General features: G+C 44.7%; 2 pseudogenes; both read right to left on the bottom strand.

Annotated features, from left to right (window-relative positions):
• Positions 1–1,127: 1,127 nt before the first annotated feature.
• LOC127422136 (craniofacial development protein 2-like) lies at positions 1,128–3,694 on the bottom strand (annotated as a pseudogene).
• A 1,414-nt stretch (positions 3,695–5,108) lies between these two features.
• LOC127422135 (tetratricopeptide repeat protein 12-like) overlaps positions 5,109–20,110 on the bottom strand; it is a 35,179-nt pseudogene continuing 20,177 nt past the window's right edge.

The raw sequence follows: 20,110 nt of genomic DNA, 5'->3' as shown, positions 1-20,110 counted from the left end.
TTTAAAAGTTGAAATCTTTCAAATTGAAACAGCATCTTAAAAACACGGGGCATATGTGGGAGACACTGAAAAAACACAGCGCAATGTGCAAAGATGTTTGTCTAGCCTAGCGCATGTATACATAGATAAGGGCCGTTACCAGGGTTTGAAAATTAGTAAGGTTCAGAGTGGGGTGCCAAGAATTTTTCCAAAATTACAATTATGTTTTTACCAATGACGTTGTGAAACATTAGCTACTAAAATGAATTAAATATTATAGCCTTCATGATTGTTGTTGTACTATCCAGTCAGTCGAGTCCAACTCTTGGTGATTCGATGGATAGTTGATCTCCATTGGTCTCGGTCAGTAACAACATTCTTCAGGTCTTGGAGGCTGATGTTGGTATCGTTCTTGATGGAATCTAACCATCTCATTCTCGGTCTTCCTGGTCTTCTTTTGCCTTCCATTTTTCCATGCATTGTCTTTTCAAGAGAGTCAGTTCTTCTCATAATATGACCGAAATATGATAGCTTGAGTTTGGTCATGGATGATTCCAATGAACGGCCTAGTTTGATTTGGTCTAAGACCGACTGGTTTGTTTTCCTTGCAACCCAGGGAATGCGCAGGAGCCGTCGCCAGCACCAGAGTTCGAAGGAATCAATATATCGGTGATCATTCTTCTTGAATGTCCAGCTTTCGCATCCATACATTGCAACAGGGAATACCATTGCCTTGACAAGACGAATCTTTGTTGCCAAGGAGATGTCCTTGGACTTCATCAGCTTATCGAGGTTTACCATTGCCTTCCTTCCTAGGAGCAGTCGTCTTCTGATTTCTGGGCTGCAATTCCCATCACGACTAATCTGCGAACCCAAGAAAATTGTCACTGACTTGTCACTGACTACCTCGAGTTCTTCTGCATCAATCCAGAGGCTTTGTAGGACACCGGTAGACATGATCTTTGTCTTTTTCATATTGATCTTCAAACCTGCTGCCGCGCTATGTTCTTTGATCTTGACAATCATAGCTTTGAGTTATTCTACACTCCCCGCAATCAGGGTTGTGTCGTCGGCATACCGCAGGTTGCTGATTCTTCATCCTCCAATGTTAATTCCATTTTGGGTATTGCCAATTTCAGAATTTCGTATTATACGCTCAGCATAAAGGTTGAACAGACATGGCGAAGGATGCAGCCTTGACGGACACCTTTTGCAACCCTGAACCAGTCTGTTTCTCTAAACTCTTTTCTCACTGCTGCTTCTTGATCAGTGTACAGGTTCTTCATAAGGGTCATCAGGTGGTTTGGTAACCCCATGTATTTGAGTGTGTTCCACAGCTTGCCATGGTCAACACAGTCGAAAGCCTTTGTGTAGTCTATGAAGCAGAAATAGACGTGTTTCTGGAGTTCTTTGGCCTTTTCAATTATCCACCTGATGTTGGATGTTGCAATCGTGCGATAGTTGGAGCAATCTGTTGCATCCCCCTTCTTCGGGATGGGTACAAAGATGGATCTCCTCCAGACTTTGGGCCACTGCCTCTTTTTCCAGATCTGCCAACAGGTAGCCATCAGTACTTTGATCGAGGCCTCTTCCGTTGCCCTGAATAGTTAGATTGGAATTTCATCGGGTCCAGCTGCTTTCCGTTTTGCCATGAGCTTCAATGCCCATCTGACCTCACTTTCTATAATGTCAGGTTCTGGCTCGCAGCTTACATCTTCAAAACTGTCTGCCATGTTTTCATCCCACTGGTACAGGGCTTCTGTGTATTCTTTCCATCTTTCTTTTATGTCTTCTCCGAATGTGAGTTTTTTTCCTTGTTTGTCCATAAGAATTCCGATTCGTGGGCAGAAACTTCTTTTTATCTCCTTTATCAAAAGATTTCTCTTTCAAAAGAAAGAGGTCCCTCGTTCTGCCTCTCTGATTGTTGTCTTCGACTTCTTGGCATTCTTGTTGCAGGAATATCTCTTTGTCTTTCCTCACCTGTCGTTGAAATGCTGCATTCAGCCTGTTGAAAGTTTCCCTGTCCTTGGAGGTCTTGGCCTTTCTTCTTTGATTGGCTATAGCCAATGCATCAACGGATAGCCAGTGCATCTTCTTTCGGTGTCTCGCTTGCGGGATGCTCTTCTTGGTTCTTGGAGTACTGTGTCGTGTATTTCTCCCCATAGTTCTTCGGGGTGTCTTTCGTCCAAGTTGAGAGCATTAAAATGGTTTTCAACAGTGACAGAGTATGCATCTGGATTGTTGTCCAGGTCATATCTTCGAGGTGTTTGGATTTTCTTAGTTTTCTTCAGCCTGATCTTCAGCTTTGCTAGTATAATTCATTATCCATGCCACAGTCTGCACCTGGATGTATCTTTGCTGATAGTATTGAACTTTTCCATCATCTGCTGCAAAGTATGTAGTCAATTTGGTTCCGGTGTTGCCCATTCGGAGACGTCCACGTGTAGAGTCTTCTTTTGGGTTGCTTGAACCATGTGTTCATGATGCACAAGGAATTTTCTTGGCAGAATTCTATCAGTCTTTCTCTTTCATTTCATTCACCCAAGCCTTCTTTTCCTGCCATGCCAGGTTCACCTTGCGCACCAACTTTGGCGTTCCAATCTGCAATGATAAGAGTAACGTCCTTCCTTGGAGTGGAGTCAATTAGCTGTTGCAGGTCTGAATAGAAGGTTTCACGGGTGTCCTCATCCGCATCTGTCGTGGGTGCGTACACTTGAATGATGGTTACATTGATCGGGTGGCCTTGGATGCGAATGGATAGCATGCGATCGTTCTTTGGATTGTATCCCATAACTGTGGTCGCGATTTCCTTCTTCATGAGTACGGCAACTCCATTTCTTAGTTTTTCCTCATGTCCAGCATAGAAGACTTTGTAATCATCTGACTGAAAGTGACCATTTCCTGTCCACTTCAGCTCGCTTATTCCAAGTATGTTGATCTTCAAACGAGCCATTTCTGTTTTCACGATGTCCAGCTTTCCTTGATTCATGCTTCTAACATTCCATGTTCCTATTGTTTGTATTTTCATAAAGCTTTGAGTTTTCCTTTCATGCCTGAGAACATCAACATCTGGACTTCCTTTCAGCTTTGATCCAGACGCATCACCAATCCCAGTACTGATCGTAGTCGCTCTCGGCTCTTCCCCAGTTACTTTTTGGACACCTTCTGACCTGGGGGACTCATCTTCCAGCGCCAAATCTTGAAACCTTTTTGATCCTTTATCCAGTGAATTTTCTTGGTGGAGTAATTAAGTGGGTTGCCATTTCCTTCTTCAGCGCAGTCCAACATTGTTGGCTTGCCAGATGATTTGGCTTGGAGATACCGCTGCTGCCCAGTATCACCATTCTCCCCATTTATCCGGGCTTGAGACCAGCTAACTGAGATTTAAAATGATTAGTGTTCGCATATTTGACATATTTCATACTGTAGTCTGTACTACAGATAGTGTACTAGTGTAGTGTGCTATTGTTTTTGTACATTTCAGATAATATCATGATGATCATCTGGGCTGATTAAGACTCCTTAGTGCCCCTGGGCATGAAGATATAGACTTTTCTTGTAGAAGATGTAAAAAAAAAAAAAATTCTTCAGTGACACATGTGCTATTTTCCTTGTTTTCTAAAGTCACACCGAAATTGTGAAACTGTTTACTTTGTGACACAAAAACGTTTTCCTCAAGGGGGCGCTTGATGGCATAGAAAAACGAATCCTTCATTGTTCCGCATTCAAATCTCATCTTTTTATATATAATTGGAGACTTTTTTACACTGGGTTGTAATTTTGAATAAAAACCGATAATTGCAATGATTTGTACCTGTGGATGGAAACCCGCCACAGCAGTATCAGTATCTATACAATAATTTGTCATCCAGTGATAACAAATGACTACATTTTTCATCCTGACCTTCACTGAGAAAAGTAACAGGTGCACGTGACAGTGCCCTATATGTACCATCTAGACCTCTGGACAGTTATTTACAGATGATTAATGATATTAAAACTTTTTTAATAAATATTCAATTAAAGATTCAGTGTGCTGCACTTTATCGTGAATTTGTCAGATATGAACTGACCTAAGGCAATTTAAAAAACTGCACTGTACTGTTCAGTGTATATAGCTTCAAATTTTATTTTTGAATATGAAAAATTTACCAAGGTCCGGACCTCGGTGACCTCACAGCTGGTTACAGCCATGCATAGAAACACAATTCAACAGCGCAGATGGATGCAAAAACACATCGGCACCTGTGAATTGCACCTTAAATAAAATAAAAAAGATTTAACGCAAATTTTGTAAAAAAATGTTTTTGCATCCATTCATGCTGTTTTTCAACTATTTTCCTATGTAATCATGTGCTAGACAAACATCTTTGACCATTGTGTCACGTTTTGCTTTTTTCAGTGTCTCGCGCAGAAGTGCAACATTTTTCAGATGCCATATCAAGTTAAAAGGACTTCAAGTGTAAAAAATGTGCTTCGAGATACCTGCTTTCTGCTTTGTCCATGGTCCTGCTCAAGGACGCATTCAGTCTGACTCCAAAACAATGTCAGAAATTAACTTTTACATTAGGGTCAATATTTACTCACTGGATTTGAATTTAGGGGCATTTTTTTACCTCTATGAGGGCGTATTATTTTTCTAACCATTTAAAACATAACTGTCTCATCTGTTAAATATGTCAATGTCAAATATGTCAATTTAACCAATTCACAGATACAAATTTTTAAGATTGAGTGTTTTTGTTACCTCTTGCCTATGAATTAAATCAACATCAACCCATATTTTATGCCATAGTATTTATAACTAGGACTATAATATTAAGAACTACACTCACTGATCACTTTATTAGGAACAATATGGTCCTAATAAAGTGCCCGAGGTGGTCTTCTGCTGATGTTAACATTAACTGAAGCTCCTGGCCAGTATCTGCATGATTTTATGCATTGTACTGCTGCCACACGATTGGCTGATTAAATAATTGCATGAATAAGTACAGTAGGTGTTCAGGTGTTCCTAATAAAGTGCTCATTGAGTGTATATCAGATGTTAAAAATAAATAACAGAAGACTTTATTACGAGGGCATTTTTGGCCCCATATTTTTAATTTCAGGGGCATTTTTGGGTGGCTTCAATGCCCCATACACAGAGCTGTATTCCCCACCACCACCTCATCAATACTGCCCTGAAGTTTTCTCAAAGTGTGCAGCCCTGAATGAGAAAAATGGGTAACACTTTATTTTACGGTGTCCTTCTTACACATATTAAATGTATTGACTGTAGTAATAACAGTCAATTATGCATAATTACAAGCAACTAACCCCAAACCAAACCCTTACCCCAACCCTAAACCTAGGTACATGTTGTAAATTAGTAATAATCAGTAATTACTTGTGTAATTACACTGTAACAAGGACGCTGTAAAATAAAGTGTAACCGAAAAATGTGTGTAGCACACCCAGCCACACTAACACACAGAGACACACAGATACACACAAAGTTACTTTAAGGTCACAGAACTTAAGACATCTTGATCTGAATCCAATCCTCTGCCTCCCCACCCTTCAGAACTCACTCTTGTCAAGCTTAACCAGCTCCTCACAGGCCTGTGTGCACACTGTCAAGGCTTTAATGAAGTATCTGGAGCTCATCTCTCCTCCTCCCTGACATGACAGACACACAAGCAGACTTAACCATTACAACAGAGTTAATTTTCATGCAATTCTTTCTTTTAGTCCTTTAAATTTAGTCAATATTTAATCATGTCATAATGATTAATTTTAGTCAGCAAAAATATTATGTTCAGTGCTAAAATCCAGTATAGGCTCTACCTTCAGAATCTTCACTAGTCTCTTCACTATTTCTTTCTCCACAACTTCCTGCATGGCAGAAAGAGACTGCGGAAGGAGAACACTGAGCAAACTTGCAGCTCTCTGAAGCCAGAGACAAAACAAGACAACATGTTTGAAACTAGCTCCTATCATTAGGAAGGATGAAACATTTTAAAGCTACCTCATAAAAGATTTAGGATTTGTTTCTGTGTATTTTGTGGCACCTTGTCAAAATTGCTGCTTAAGCAACATCACGGCACTGAACTCCACCACAGAGTGTAAACAGCAGGTTCCATTATTATATAGACCAATACTTTGGCAATGTCACCACCTACGTCACAGACGGAACTGGTGGCAAAAAGGTTGGAGCCACACTGGCGCAAATAGTAAACCAAACCTGTAGTTAGCTGACCAGCAGTCCTCAAAAAGTTAGCTGTTACCTTTAAATTGTATGGTTAAGCTAAATGAAATATAGTGCTGCACTATTGACTATAAAGAATCGCAATGACAAAAATAGAGGGCTTCAGTTTTATTGGATTCCATCAACAGAGTTGACTGGCCTGAGGAGATCATTTCCAATGTGACATTTGCAGCGAAGATTTTATTACAGGTATGTTATTAACTCATATCATTATAACAATAGTATAGATAAGTATATTTCTTTATTTATGATGGCTTTGTGTCATACTTTCGTTTAATCGATGATTTGTGTTACTAGCAATAGTGTACTCAAACCTAGCTAGCTTTGAACCTGAAGGCTAATTTTATTCTAAATTATCTTTTAGCGATAATTAGAAGAGCTAGCTAACGCTAGCTTTCAAATCTGTCAAATCTAACACAACAATTTGCCGGCTTCTGTCACCAATTTCTGCGCATGCACTGCAATGTTAGTAAACAATGGGATTACTCTATAAAGGAAAACAAAGACAAAGTTGTTTCTCCTTAATTGTAAAACAGCCTGACTGGAGAGATATGAAGCACTAAGGCAGCAAAACCCAACCAAACAACCTGAAGCCTAATTTACATAGTCAGAGAAAATAGCCCCTGGGCTAGGGCCTGCTACAGTAATAATTATGCAAATGCTTCCTTGCATGCACTTCTCTTGGGGTTGTTAAATGTTAACCTTCTAACAACATCTATAAATGTAAACGCTGAGCTTAATTTTTTAACCTGCAAAAGCCAAATGGGTTGAATTAACCAAACAGTTGTGGCACTTTAGTGCATGGTATTTCAGCAAAAATTCCTGAGTCTCATTCACTAACAACCCACAATCCAGTTTAACCAGGCGCTAAATGCACTTAAATAGTGCATTATTTAAATTAAGTTACTGCCACTGTTTAAATTAAGTCACCGTCATTCTTTTCAGCACAAACATGTCTCCTTTCTATTAATGGAATAGTTCACCCAAAAATGAAAATTATCTTAACATTTACTCATCCTCATGCCATCCCAGACATAAACAAAGATTTTAAAAGAATATATCAGCTCTGTAGGTCCTCACAATGCAAGTGAATGGGTACCAAAATTGTAAAGCTCCAAAAGGACATAAAGGCAGCATAAAAGTTATCCATATGACTCCAGTGGTCAAATCCATGTCTTCAGAAGCGATATGATAAGAGTCAATATTTAAGTCATTTTTTACCATCAGTCTCCAGTTTCGCTTTCAATTTCACATTCTTCTTATTTTGTTTTTGTGCATTCTTTGTGCATATTGCCACCTACTGAGCAGGGAGGAGAATTTATAGAAAAAAGTACTTAAATATTGATCTGTTTCTCATCCACACCTGTTATATCGCTTCTGAAGATATATAATTAAGAACTGGAGTCTTATGGATTACTTTAATGTTGTCTTTATTTGCATTTTGGAGCTTAAATTTTTTGGTACCCATTCACTTGCATTGTTTGGACCTACAGAGCTGAAATATTCTTCTGAAAATCTTTATTTGTTTTCAGAAGAAAGAAAGTCATACACATCTGAGATGGCATGAGGGTGAGTAAATGATGAGAGAAATTACATTTTTGGGTGAACTATCCCTTTAAGCTTATTATAGAATGTGCCTTATTCATAAAACTCAGTGCTATGTGCCTGCCACAATTTACCTTATGCTTTTATAGACTGCAGAAAGCAGGCAGTAAACAAAATTTTATTTCAGAGCGATGGTTGTCTACATTTTCTATTGATCATGGCAGCAGTTGTTCATAAAAAGAAAAATTAATTGCGCCATGTAATTGTGTACAGCCAGTGGTGAATTCTCAGGGCCAGCAAAGCCTTCCCTGCTGGCCTAACATGCCAAATAAATAAACATTTTTCATCACCTTTTTGCCTATGTATTTTTAATCGCTTTCCATTCTTAATTAATCTACAAACAAATAGAGAAAAACGAAAAGTTTATCAAGTCAGAATTTATTCCTTGATGCATACAAGCAAAGTGTGACAACTGTTTCATAAATTGCATGCCTCAAGCAGCACATGAGTCTGAGCTCCACCCCCTCAGGCTTTCTTCAGAATCCCTCAACACTGCAAATGAATGGGCAACTAAAGTCAGATTGTCAGATTCATCAGCCAATCAGATTTATTTGTTCTTGGTGGGTGTGATCTTTAGGATATGTCCCAATTGAGGGCTTATAGCTGGCCTTGAGTGATGCAATCACACTTTAAGTGATGTACGTAATTTGAAAGCGAAGAGCGCGAGATCTTGGTGACAAGTTGGCTGTCATCACTGCTGATATTGCCGTTGAGAAAGAGATCCTTATGGATTTAAAAACATGACATGTTCTGCATGACCGTGTGACTGCTTAATTTATTAAACAGGAAAGGAGGACTGATTTTCACTTCAAGCAAATTGGTAAGTGCTTGTTGCATTGTTATAGCAACATCAGGAGATTTCTAAGTGTAAATTAGGCTGCTTGAGCATTCAGAGTCGGATCAAGTTTTGAAAAGTAGTGCTGCGTTCCATTCAACTCGGAAAGTCGGATTTTACAACTTCCTTCAAGGAAAAGTACAATGGAATGCATCTTGAAGTCAGAATTACAACTTGTAGGCTCGCGCAGAAATTCTCAACTCTGATTTCACTGAGATGCAGGAGCATGATGTCACACAAACATGTTGACACTCAGGGAGATATACAAAGTAATTGATAAACATTCACTTTATTAATTAATATCGATAAATGAGTTAGTTCCCTATCTGTCACTCACTCGACGTTGTGTCGATGTAGTGACACTAGGGGTCACTCTTGGGAGCCCGAAACACCTCTGGTCTTTGATAAAAGGCCAATGAAAATTGGCGAGTGGTATTTGCATGCCACTCCCTCGGACATACGGGTATAAAAGGAGCTGGTATGCAACCACTCATTCAGATTTTCTCTTTGGAGACGAATGGTCATGCTCATTGAGCTGAATTCTCATGACTGTTCATTCACCTCTGCTGGATCTGACGACACATTTCAGCGGCTTCTCCCTCCTCTGCACTGGTGCACTGCAGAGAACGTCCCTGGGCACTTCAGCAGAAAAAAGAGAGTATATTTTTCTGAAAGAGTATATTTCTCTAAAAGAGCGGCACACACGGAATGTCTTTTTAAAGACACGTCTTTTTAAAGATGCCTTTCCGATTGTGTGTTATTCCTGGTTGTGGTCGTTACCTCTCAATTTCAGATGGTCACGATCGCTGTCTTTCATGTCTGGGCGCGACCCACGTGGAGGCAGTGTTCGTGGATGGCAACATGACCATGGCACCCCAGCGGCTCCCCGCCTCGGTCCTTCTACCTACGGGTTTGAGGCCAGCGCGGCTAGTACTGAGGGCGATTTGGGGACTCCAATGGGATCACCTACACCGGGTATCCCCCCGTGGACCTCCCATTCCCCAGCACGCTCGTCTGCCCCGATCGGGCTTCCGGATGAGTCCGCTGGCTCATCTCACGGCGAGTTCGACCTCTTGTTCGGAGCCCGCGAAGCTGATGAGCTCTCGAGCGCAGCATCGGAGAGCGGGCTTGTCCAGTTGGACGCAGAAGCCTCAGCTGGGCTCCCCCCTTCGGGGTCGATTGGGCATCAGGCTGATGCAGAGATGATGGACATGCTTTCCCGGGCGGCCACAAGCGTCAGGCTAGAGTGGAACCCTCTGCTCTCCCCTGAACCCTTGCGGCTCAATGATTGGTTCCTGGGCTCGCGGCGCTGCTCAAAGCAGCCACTCCCCGCTCCAGTGCCTTTCTTCCCGGAAGTGCACGAGGAGCTGACAAAATCATGTGAGGCACCTTTTACTGCCCAGTCCTGATTTCTCAGTTCCCCCGCCCTCACTACCCTCGATGGCGGGGTGGCCAGGGGCTATACGGTGATTCCCCCAGTGGATAAGGCGCTCGTGGTGCACCTATCCCCGCAGAGCAACACCACCTGGCACGGACACCCAAAGCTCCCTTCCAAGCCCTGTAGGTTCACGTCATCCCTGACGGCCAAAGCCTACAGCGTTGCTGGACAAGCCGCCTCTGCCCAGCACGCCATGGCTCTCCTGCAGGTCCACCAAGCCAAGGCGCTAAAAGAACTGTACGAGGGTAGTTCCGCCCCAGATCTGATGCAGGAACTACGCTCGGCGACTGACCTTGCTCTCCGAGCGACGAAGGTCACGGTGCGGTCTCTCGGGTGGACGATGTCCACATTAATGTTCCAGGAGCGACACCTTTGGCTCAACCTTGTCGAGATGGGTGAGGCCGACAAGACACGGTTCCTTGCTGCCCCATCTCCCAGGCTGGCCTATTTGGCAACACCGTTGAGAACTTTGCCCAGCAGTTCTCGACGGTGAAGCAGCAGATGGAGGCTATCCGGCATATCCTGCCCCGGCGCGGCTCAAGATCCCGCACCCCGTCTGCTCGTCGCCAAGGGCGTCCCCCTGCGGTGACTGCACTGGCGGCGGTCTCCCCGCCCCTGCGCACCCAGCTGTGGCACACATCCGCCCCTGATGTGACAGTCTCCACAGGTTGCGAGGACAGGCCTCTTCCTCCCCCGTCCCAGGCTGTTATGAGGGTGGTCACAAGGAGCCAAGTAAATGCTTCAATGTCCCTAGACTCAGCACGGCCACGACATGGTGTGGCACCTCGAGCTCCGCCCCGCTGTGAAGCCCCACCTGCCGGTACGTCCGATGACATTGTCCCTTTGGTCCCCCTTGTGCAGAATTTGGATGCGTGGCTTGCGCTTTCCAATCCATCGCGATGGCTGGTCCGGACCGTCCGACTTGGCTACGTGATTCAGTTAGCCAGGCATCTGCCCAGGTTCAGGGGTATCCACTTCACCTTGGTGAAGGACGAGAACGCTGCTACCTTGCGCGTGGAGATCGCTACCCTCCTACGGAAGGGTGCGATAGAACCTGTCCCTCCTGCCAAGATGAAGAAGGGGTTTTACAGCCCCTACTTCATCGTACCGAAAAAAGGCGGTAGGTTGCGACCAATCTTGGACCTGCGAGTACTGAGCCGGGCTTTACACAGACTCCCGTTCAAGATGCTGATGCAAAAATGGATTCTGGCGAGCATCCAGCATCAAGATTGGTTCACGGCGGTAGACCTTAAGGACGCGTACTTTCACATCTCAATTCTACCTCGACAGAGACCCTTCCTGCGGTTTGCATTCGAGGGTCAGGCGTATCAGTACAAGGTACTCCCTTTCGGCCTGTCCTTGTCCCCTTGCGTCTTCACGAAGGTCGCAGAGGCAGCCCTTGCCCCGTTAAGGGAAGTGGGAATTCGCATTCTGAACTATCTCGATGATTGGCTAATCCTAGCTCACTCTCGGGACATGTTGTGTGCACACAGGGACTTGGTGCTCTCGCACCTCAGCCGATTAGGGCTTCAGGTCAACTGGGAAAAGAGCAAGCTCATCCCAGTTCAGAGCATCTCTTTTCTTGGTTTGGAGTTGGACTCAGTCTCTTTGACAGCGTGCCTCACGAACGAGCATGCATAGTCGGTGCTGGCCTGTTTGAAGGCGTTCAAACAGAAAACAGCGATTCCACTTTCAGATGTTCCTGGAGCATATGGCATACTCAGCGGTGGCCACCCTGCTCGGGTTGATGCATATGAGACCGCTTCAGCACTGGCTTCAGACGCGAGTCCCAAGATGGGCATGGCGCCGTGGGACACATTGCGTGGTCATCACGCTGGTCTGTCACCATCTCTTCAGCCCTTGGACCGACCTCTCATTTCTACGAGCAGGTGTTCCCCTAGAGCAGGTCTCCAGGTGTGTCGTGGTCACGACAGATGCCTCCAAAATGGGCTGGGGCACTGTTTGCAATGGGCACGCAACCGCCGGCTTATGGACGGGCCCGCGGCTGCGTTGGCACATCAACTGCCTCGAGTTGTTGGCAATTCTGCTCGCCCTGTGGAGGTTCCGGCTGTTGAACCAGGGCAAGCACGTGTTAGTTCGAAAAGACAACATGGCAACGGTAGCATATGTCAACCGCCAAGGCGGTCTGTGCTCTCGTTGTATGTCACAACTCACCCGCTGTCTCCTCCTCTGGAGTCAGCAGCACTTCAAGTCGCTGCGAGCCACTCACATCCTGGGCGACCTCAACACTACAGCAGACATGCTGTCACGGCAGGTTACCCTCAGGGGACAGTGGAGACTCCACCCTCAGGTGGTCCGGCTGATTTGAAGTCAATTCAGACAGGCACGGGTAGACCTGTTCGCCTCCCAAGAATCCTCCCACAGCCCACTCTGATACGCCCTGACTGAGGCACCACCGAGGCATAGATGCGCTGGCACACAGCTGGCCTCCTGGCCTACGCAAATATGCATTTCCCCCAATGAGCCTACTTGCACAGACTCTGTGCAAGGTCAGGGAGGACGAGGAGAAGGTCGTCCTGGTAGCACCCTACTGGACCACCCAGACATGGTTCTCAGACCTCACGCTCCTCGCGACAGGAAGGACCTTCTTTCTCAGGGATGGTGCACCATCTGACACCTGCGACCAGACCTCTGGAATCTCCATGTCTGGCCCCTGGACGGGATGCGGAAGACCTAAGCAGTCTACCACCGGTGTTAGACACGATCACCCAGGCTAGGGCCCCCTCTACGAGGCGCCTGTATGCCTTCAAGTGGCGTCTGTTCGCTAAGTGATGTTCTTCCCGACGGGAAGACCCCCAGAGATGTGCATTCGGATTGGTGCTTTCCTTCCTGCAGGAGAGGTTGGAATGGCGGCTGTCCCCTTCCACCTTGAAGGTGTACATTGCTGCTATAGCAGCACACCATGACACAGTGGACATTAAGTCCTTAGGGAAGCATGACCTGATCATCAGGTTCCTGAGAGGTGTCAGGAGGCTGAACCCCTCCAGACCGTGCCTCGTTCCCTCATGGGACCTCTCTGTAGATCTTCAGGGTCTACAGAGAGCCCCCTTTGAGCCTTTGCAGTCAGCTGAGCTTAAGGCACTCTCTTTGAAGACTGCCCTCCTGACTGTGCTCTCTTCCATGAAGAGGGTAGGAGACCTGCAAGCATTTTCTGTCAGCGAAAAGTGCCTTGAGTTCGGTCTGGGCTACTCTCACGTGATCTTGAGACCCCGACCGGGCTATGTCCCCAAGGTTCCCATGACCCCTTTTAGGGACCAGGTGGTGAACCTGCGAGCGCTGCCCCAGGAGGAGACAGACCCAGCCCTGTCGTTGTTGTGTTCGGTACATGCTTTATGCATCTATTTGGATCACACACAGAGCTTTAGGATCTCTGAGCAGCTCTTTGTCCGCTTTGGTGCACAGAGGAAAGGAAGCACTGTCTCCTTGTTTTTTAGGGAGTGGAAAAAAAGAGGGGGAAAAGAGGCCACGACTGGGTTAGCCTGTCTCTATCTTTTGGGTAGTCGACTTGTCCCCAAAGGGCCGTTCGACACTCATAACTATGTTGGGGGAGGTTACGTGTCGGCCTGGTGTGCTGGCTACGAGGCACACAGCCGTCTGCCCATCATACACTGAAGGTTCACATAACACAGTTCAGCCAGTTGCGGCGTTTTGTATAGGGACCCCTAGTGTTACTACATCGACACAACGTCGAGTGAGTGACAGATAGGGAATGTCCTGGTTACTTGCGTAACCTCCGTTCCCTGATGGAGGGAACGAGACGTTGTGTCCCTCCTGACACAATGCTGAACTACCCGCTGAAATGGCCGGACCTTGTCTCGGCTCTTCAGCATAAAACCTGAATGAGTGGTTGCATACCAGCTCCTTTTATACCCGTATGTCTGGGGGAGTGGCATGCAAATACCACTCGCCAATTTTCATTGGCCTTTTATCAAAGACCAGAGGTGTTTTGGGCTCCCAAGAGTGACCCCTAGTGTCACTACATCGACACAATGTCTCGTTCCCTCCTTCAGGGAATGGAGGTTACACAAGTAACCAGGACGTTTCCACATTACATGATATTAAAGTTTGTTTAACAAACGCCTGCAGAAACAGGTGTATAAAACATTATAATCTCTTTTGATAATCGTACACCTGTAGCACAAATGCTAGCGCTGCAGCATTGTTTATCAGTTGGGTTGCTAGGAAACATCTCTAATGAGAGTCAAACCCCTGCTAAGCTAACAGGAGCGTTGCAGTTTTGTTTCCTTAAACGTCATCTTCCGAATATCGGGGAATGGAATGCATTTATGGTTGGAGATATCAAGTAGGAATATCCCACATCCAACTTGAATGGAACACAGCATAACCGTGTACCCTGAAGAAACGAAATTTATTGCAAGCAACATTTAAATCGCAAGTATTATTAGATAGATTTTTCCAGGTATTAAAGACCTCCTTGGTAGATTCATATGAAAAATTATGATTTTTGAATGTCTGTTCGGGAGACGTTCATTTCACAAAACAGTCATGCTGCAGTTAAAATTAGGCTTGCTTGAGCATTAAGTGTCATTTCAAATTCTGGCTTTCGTGTGTGGACGTGTTTTTAAAATGTCAATTGGTATTACTAGTTAGCTGTGACATAATGTATGATGCCCAAAGGCATAGGGTGTCTTATTCATTGTGAAACTGTGTTTTCTTAATGGCATGAATCACACTGAAGGCCTAGATTTAAAATGCAAGGCCCCCCACTGTGTACAGCATTAAATTATTAGGCAGGTCTGTGGCATTACCTGATTTGTATAATTCCTTTAATGAATTAGATGCTTAAACAATGCAGACAGCATGTGTGAACAAACGCTACCAGCGGGCATAATTTATTGTTAGTGAATTTCCCCTAAACATGTATGTGTTTTGTGATTCATTGTAAAGATGTTCTTGAAATGCCTGTAGCTGGGTTCCAAAACAACTCCATATCCTTTAAGATAAACTTTTCAGTAATTTATTTGTAGAAATCTACAATTCAAACGTCAGAGCTGCGCCAGCCATCAGAGATTGGCTTAAAGTTCATTTGCTCTTGGTAAAATTCATTCAACTCACTGTAATGATGCCTCCATGGGGATCACTTAGCAAGCCCAGGCACCTGCTGCTGGCCAGAACAGCATGCTTCTGTGTTAAAAGAGAGCCAAAAAATGTTCTCTCCAATTCTTCGCATTTTGAGGCATGATTTTGGCATGACTGCAACATATGGAAGTGCAACATTCTGCCTATCCAGTTGCCCCTTTCCTTTGGCTACAAAAACTGATGATATGCTGGCTGAGAACTGGGTCAAAGCCCAATGTATCCAACTTCCTGCTTTACCTGGATAACTTGAGAGGGATTTGAGACTAAGTTGATCATCAGACTCAGGAGGGGATAAAGGACACTTCTACATTTGCAGCCACCGCACTGCTCCTGCAACAAAAACAGAGCGTTATCTTGACAGTGCCGGAAATAAAAATGTATATCCTTTCGCAGTTTTAGCGTCTGTGGGAATTTCATAGCTCATGCAACAAGATAGCAAAAGGAGCTTAGAAACAAACCCTCTGAATCAAAATTCACACTGCAAAATGTCATACATTATTCAGCAACATTCAAGGACAGAGCATTTGGAAGCTAGGTCGTGATGTAAAGGGTTATCATCTGAATCAAGCTTACCATGGCTAGGAGACATGCTCCCAATCAGGGAGATTAAGGAAGCAAGCATCTTGTGGTTGGCTGTCACAATGTTTGACTAAAAATTAAGAATTTCAAGTTAGCATAGAAAAAAACAACGTGATCTCTAGTATTCGTAGATATTTGTACATAAAGCTTAGTTCTTGCATATACACTCACTGACCACTTTATTAGGAACACCTGTACACTTACTTATTCATATGATTATCTAATCAGCCAATTGTGTGGCAGTAGTGCAATGTATAAAATCATGCAGATACAGGTCAAGAGTTTCAGTTAATGTCCACATCAACCATCTGAATGGGGAAAAAATGTAATCTCAGTGATTTATTAGGACCATAGTGTTCCTAATAAAGTGCTTAGTGAATATACATTTGTGTACATTTGGAAAGACACCGAAATGTATAATATGAATGTACTGACAGCATCTAAAACGTAAGCACTTGTAGGTATGGCCAATTTTAAGACAAATGTTTGAGAATCCTTTGATCCACTGGTTTTTAGAATATTGAATTCATAGGTTGATTTTATTGTATTTATAATAAATGAGATTAATTAAATATGTTTAATGGCATTACATTTCTTTAACGCAGTAAACGTATTTACCTAATTTTACATAACAGTTTCATTCTGTTCTGTGTGATTTCTAAAGACTGTTTAGGACATTGTGATAACACATACACAGTAATATCAATGTTGTTTGACTTATATGTTATACTTGTTGAACTTTGATGATAATAACATTTATTAAACTGGATCTCATTCATAAACAAATCTGCCATTAAAAAAGTTTTCTCCATCATTTACTTATAAATGTCAATGCCGATATGGGATTGTGTCTGTGTCACCTGTGGCGGTACCCTTGCTAAAGTTCCAGAAATGTCAGTCCCGACCAGTTGTCCACAATTCATAAAGTTTTGTGTCTCTAATGTTCATATTTTAGATGATGTCTATAAATCACAATGTCTATCCAAAAGTCCTAAAATGTACGTATACACTTTATGTATACAAATTAGATCACCCTGGAAAAACAGCATTAGCATTAAAATGAGGACATATTTTAAAAGCTAATAATGCTTCAATACATTATAATACATCACCAGAAGATGCTCAAAAGGAAGGGCAAAAACTGCTAAGAAGTTCCCCCTTGACTGAATCTTAAATCTGAAAAAGACAAACCAAAACAAATTCATTAAATAAAAATGATTGCATAATTCAAACAAAGTATATTGCACCACAGACTTCTTTTCTTAAATCCTCAGATAACCCTCCTGTTGTTGTGCACAATGAGCCTTGGGGGCAAGAGATAAAATTTTATAATGTGGTGAGCACTGATCCAATGGCTCTATGGTTTCAAATCTCACATTGCTGACTGCCTGCATACAACATGAGACAAGACCAATACAGCTAACCATCCTTAAATAAAAATTTTTAAAAAGTGACCAGTTTAATTCACAGAACACTTTTCATTGACTATCTATCAAACCGTTACTCCATTCTCATTTCCTTTAGTGCATGAAGTGGCTTGCTACTTCATTTAATCTCCTGTTCACCGTGAGCAACCTTTCTCTATCTGTAAAATACCTAGAAAAAGTGTAAGGCTGATCTCCCTCACAGAGATAAATGGAAGGATTCTTGAATGTGATGGATTGTTTTGCCTTAAATGCTGTTAAGCTGAATGAATTTATATGTGTCTCGATTTAATACGTGCAACTGTGATGTATGGAGATCTAATGGGCTTTTGGGTGGGTCATGTTCAAGATTTCATAAAAAGGATCTGGTTCTTGTTTCTTTTGCAGGCATTCATCAACTTCAAATGCAAACAGGGAGTGGGATATGGTAAGGGCAAATGTACTGACTATACATACTTATTTTCTGCAGTCAAGAACTGTCAGTGTAGAGGCAGAGCTCGAGTCACGGCAGACACAGCCCATCAGGTTCTCTGGCATTCTACAGGGGACAGAATGCATTCATTATGAGGGGTTCATTAAAAGTACCTTAATAAAACATGTTTAACAGTAGGGGACCTACAATATGCTAGCCAATGAGATGATTCACAGACAGGGCTGGATTGGTAATATGGCATACCGGGCATTTTCCCGGTGGGCTGACGCACTGTGGGGCCAATCAGGGGCAGACTGGCCATCGGGAGAACGAGGACTAAGCTGAAATGAGCTGCCGCGTTATGCAGAATGGTCCACAAAACGGCACCGCAATATGCAGAAAAGGACAGCGAAATTCTTGCCAGAGTGGAGAATGAGCTCTCATATGAAGCAGTAGAAACGCCCATGACCAGGGCAGACACATACAGTTTACGAAGGCCTGGAAATGCATCTTTGTATTCCTGCAAGAGTTTGCAAACAGCCGAACAGTCAGCATCATTTGGAAGCTTTTTGGACAGCATTGGTCTGGCAACAAGAATTTCACTATGCAGCTCAACCCCTGCAAGACAACAGAAAGGCTCAAGCAGCTGAATGACAAGAAATTTGTTGGATTTTGACATCAAACATGAGAGAGCTTGCATCAGCCATAAATTCTTTGTGGAAAATGTCCTGGTTACTTGCGTAACCTCTGTTCCCTGATGGAGGGAACGAGACATTGTGTCGATGTAGTGACACTAAGCAAGTGGTATTTGCATGCCACTCCCCCGGACATACAGGTATAAAAGGAGCTGGTATGCAACCACTCATTCAGGTTTTATGCTGAGGAACTGAGACAAGGTCCAGCCATTTCAGCGGGTAGTTCAGCGTTGTGTCGGCCTCACCCATCTTGAGCAGGTTGAGCCAAAGGTGGCGCTCCTGGACCACTAATGTGGACATCATCCGCCCGAGAGACCGTGCCGTGACCTTCATCGCTCGGAGAGCGAGGTCGGTCGCCTAGCGCAGTTCCTGCATCAGATCTGGGGCAGAACTACCCTCGTGCAGTTCTTTTAGCGCCTTGGCTTGGTGGACCTGCAGGAGAGCCATGGCATGCAGGGCAGAGGCGGCTTGTCCAGCAGCGCTGTAGGCTTTGGCCGTCAGAGACGATGTGAATCTACAGGGCTTGGACGGGAGCTTTGGGCATCCGCGCCAGGTGGCAGCGCTCTGCGGGCACAGGTGCACCGTGAGCGCCTTATCCACTGGGGGAATCACCGTATAGCCCCTGGCCACCCCGCCACCGAGGGTAGTGAGGGTGGGGGAACTGAGAAATTGGGACCGGGCAGTACAAGGTGTCTCCCACGATTTTGTCAGCTCCTCATACACTTCCAGGAAGAAAGGCACTGGAGTGGGGCGTGGCTGCTTTGAGTAGCACCGTGAGCCCAGGAACCAATCATCGAGCCACGAGGGTTCAGAGGAGAGCGGATGGTTCCACTCTAGCCCGACGCTCGCGGCCGCCCAGGAAAGCATGTCCATCATCTCTGCATCAGCCTGTGACTGGGCAATCGACCTCGAAGGGGGGAGCCCAGCTGAGGCTTCTGCGTCTGACTGGACAAGCCCGTTCTTCGATGCTGCACTCGAGAGCTCATCAGCTTCGCGGGCTCCGAACAAGAGGTCGAACTCGCCTTGAGACAAGCCAGCGGACTCAACCGGAAGCCCGATCAGGGCAGACAAGCATGCTGGGGAATGGGAGGTCTGCGGGGGGATACCCGGCAGAGGCGATCCCATTGGAGTTCCCAAACTGCCCCCAGTGCTAGCCGTGCTGGCCTCAAACCCGTAGGTAGAAGGACCGAGGTGTTGAGGCGCTGGGGTGGCTTGCTTTCTTACGAAAGCAAGCCGCGACCGCAATGTTGCCATGGTCATGTTCTCGAAGTGAGAACATGAACCATCCACGAACACTGCCTTCGTGTGGGTCGCGCCCAGACACGAAAGACAGCGATTGTGACAGTCTGAAGTTGAGAGGTAACGACCGCAACCAGGAATAACACACCATCGGAAAGACATCTTTAAAAAGACGCGTCTTTAAAAAGACGTTCCATGTGTGCCGCTCTTTTAGAGAAATATACTCTTTCAGGAAAATATACTCTCTTTTTTCTGCCGAAGCGCCCAGGGGCATTCTCTGCAGTGCACTAGTGCAGAGGAGGGACAAGCTGCTGAAATGCGCCGTCAGATCCAGCAGAGGTTAATGAATAGTCGTGAGAATTCAGCTCAATGAGCATGACCGTTCGGCTCCGAAGAGAAAATCTGAATGAGTGGTTGCATACCAGCTCCTTTTATACCCGTATGTCCGGGGGAGTGGCATGCAAATACCACTCGCCAATCTTCATTGGCCTTTTATCAAAGACCAGAGGTGTTTCGGGCTCCCAAGAGTGATC

The sequence above is a fragment of the Myxocyprinus asiaticus genome, chromosome 31, assembly GCF_019703515.2.
Source record: "Myxocyprinus asiaticus isolate MX2 ecotype Aquarium Trade chromosome 31, UBuf_Myxa_2, whole genome shotgun sequence".
In the NCBI taxonomy this organism is placed as follows: domain Eukaryota; kingdom Metazoa; phylum Chordata; class Actinopteri; order Cypriniformes; family Catostomidae; genus Myxocyprinus; species Myxocyprinus asiaticus.
Note: the sequence above shows the minus strand (reverse complement) of the source record. Positions and strands in the feature narration are given on the sequence as shown.